This window comes from Suricata suricatta, chromosome 8 (assembly GCF_006229205.1).
Source record: "Suricata suricatta isolate VVHF042 chromosome 8, meerkat_22Aug2017_6uvM2_HiC, whole genome shotgun sequence".
Lineage (NCBI taxonomy): Eukaryota > Metazoa > Chordata > Mammalia > Carnivora > Herpestidae > Suricata > Suricata suricatta.
The window spans coordinates 2,398,687-2,401,490 of record NC_043707.1 but is presented as its reverse complement, the minus strand read 5'-3'; the positions used below and the strand labels follow the sequence as shown (position 1 = coordinate 2,401,490).

General features: G+C 41.8%; 1 non-coding gene across 1 annotated transcript; it reads right to left on the bottom strand.

The window, feature by feature from the left end:
• Nucleotides 1-2,466: 2,466 nt before the first annotated feature.
• Nucleotides 2,467-2,575, bottom strand: LOC115300527. Its single transcript, XR_003912698.1, has one exon. It is a non-coding gene; the product is annotated as a U6 spliceosomal RNA (small nuclear RNA).
• Nucleotides 2,576-2,804: the final 229 nt, after the last annotated feature.

Sequence of the window (2,804 nt, the reverse complement as noted above, 5' to 3'; positions counted from 1 at the left end):
GGATGGATCAAGTCCCACTGATCTGACTCTTACCCAAAAGGCACGGCAGTTGTGACAGTCACCAAGAGTCCCAAGCTTGCTTCTCTTTTCCAGACGTGGCCAGAGAACATTGGTTTGAGGGAAAGAGACTGTCTTTGGGGTTTCCAGGCTACGTCTGCATGAACAAGGGCGGGAACACATAGACTCAACCCTTGGTGTGGGAAGGATGTGTGAGGGAGTCAGAGGGCCAGCTCTATGAGAGCCGCCAGGGCCACTGGGGCCATATTCCCTAAGAGCCTCATTAGAGACAGGAGTGAGTAATTGTCCCTTTTCCTCTCTGTGCTCGTTTGGATCCAACATCGATCATAAGGCCCTGTTGTTGGAGTTATGTAATTGCTACTTTGGGGCTTGGCAACCCTGGAAATGATACAATATTGGGGGAAATCATGAGCGAGAATTTTTCTGCTAGAGAAAACTTCCACTCCACTGGGACAGTGTCCTTGTCAGGAAATATACATGATGCCACATATGAATTAAGAGAATAAACTTTCAATTCACACAGATGTGTCCTTAAATCCCAGATCTATCTTCACCAGTTGTGTAACCTTGAGAAGTCTATCCAGCTTCACAGAAACACAAAATAATATTCACCCTGTACAGTTGTCACAGATTAAATGAAGTAATTTATGTTAAACATCTCATGACCCCTAACCTCATCAATGCACTGGGCTTGGCCCATGTCCAGTACATAGAAGCTAAAGGTGTTAAGTGATATTCACATCTTTCATCCTCTGCTCAATCATCTGTGTTCTGGATAAATATCATTTGTAAATAGTGTCTTGTGTCTATCTTCATATGGCAATAGTCATTTTTATAAGGGGTCAGCTGACAAGTTCTTTATTCTGTATTTTATATTTTAGTCTATATTTAATTTGAGGTAGAATATGAACCATTATAGAGTCCGTTTATAAATTAGTGTAACATGAATACCAATGAGGATCAAAGAATTTCTGAGTCCCGTAGGTATCACTACATAGTAACAAAGGCAAGATCTGGCTTTAAGGTCCCCATAAAGCTTTTGGTCTTATGCACTGTGAGAGTTACTTTCCTGAGTTGACAATATTAAAGGGTCACACATAGAAACCACACACCTCGACGGGAAGTGCCAGTTGAATCACTAAAAATAGTATTCTGGAAGCCACTGTTACTCTAACTGATCTTCCACTTTAGGTTATTTATAAAGAATGTACTCTTCATGATGATTAGGATGTCTTCATAAATATCATTCACCTGTTCCTAGTAACGCAAGGTAAGAACTTCAGGGCTGTAAGGAGTCCTCATGTCTCCATCAGATACATGTTATCAGATATCAAATTCTGTAAATTCTATCTCCAAAAATAGTCCTAAAAACACCTCACAATGTTATCAAAAATCTGTGGAGAAGGGGAAAAGAGTCACTGGATTACTAAAGAAATCATTTGCAAGCGATAGAGAACCAACTCCTATCAGTTTAAAAAGTGGAATCTATTGGTTGATGTAATTGCAAAGTCCAAATTTCTTGCAAATTTCAGGCAGGCCTAGATTCAGGGACCCATCTAATGACATCAGGACATGTATTTCTTATCTCTCTATTCTGTTTGTTTTTGTTTGACTTCATTCTACAGACTGTGTCTCTCTGTGTGACAGATAAAATGGCCACCAGTGGCTGCAAACTCACATCCTCCTAAACTAGAAATCACTGGGCACATAGAACTTTATCAGTGTTCTTTTTTAAATTCTTTTAAAAAAAAACTTTAGGGACACCTAGGTGGCTCTGTCAGTTAACCGTCCAACGTTGGCTCAGGTCATGACCTTGCAGTCCCATCCGTGAGTTCAGGTCCCTCATCGGGCTCTGTGCTGACAGCTCAGAGCCTGGAGCCTGCTTCACATTCTGTGTCTCCCTCTCTCTCTGCTCCTCCCCCACTCATGCCCTGTCTCCCTCTGTCTCTCAAAAATGAATAAACATTTTTAAATGTTTTTTAATTTTTTTAAGTTTACTTATTTATTTCTGAGAAAGAGTGTGAGAAAGAATCCCAAGCAGGCTCTGCGCCACCAGCATCAGAGCCTGATGTAGGACTTGAACCCATGCACCATGAGATCATGATCTGAGCCCAAATCAAGAGTCAGACACTTAACCAACTGAGCCCACCCAGGGGCCCCCTTTTAAAATTATTTTTTAATGTTTTATTTCTTTCTGAATGAGAGCGTGGGATCAGAGGGGGTGGAGGCAGAGGACGCAAAGCAGGTTCTGTATTGACAGCAGCAAGCCCGATGCGGGGCTTGAGGTCACAAACCACAAGATCATGACTTTAGTCAACTTCACATGCTTAACTGACTTAGCTACCCAAGCACCCCTAACATTATTTTTAAAGATTTATTCCCTTGTGGGTGTAGGCACTGTGGGGTAATACAAAGTACAGAGATTTGGAACGAGGCTTTGCAATTCTTTTTAATATGGAATGCTTCACAAATTTGTGTGTCATCCTTCTGCAGGCGCCAGGCTAATATTCTCTGTAGAGTCCCAATTTTTCAGTATATGTGCTGCCAGAGCAAGCATGTGAATTTTTAAGTAAACACTACCCCCAACAGAGGACTCCAATTCAGGACCCAAGATCAAGAGTTGCATGCTTTACTGACTGAGCCAGCCAGGTGCCCTCCCCGGGTTTACTTACTAACTTCAGGCAAGAGTGTGATAATTTCTTCTTGGATCACATGCTGAAATATGAACCAATCAGACTGGATGGGAGTGTAGGGTGTTTTGGTAATCTTGGGTCTTAACCCCAATG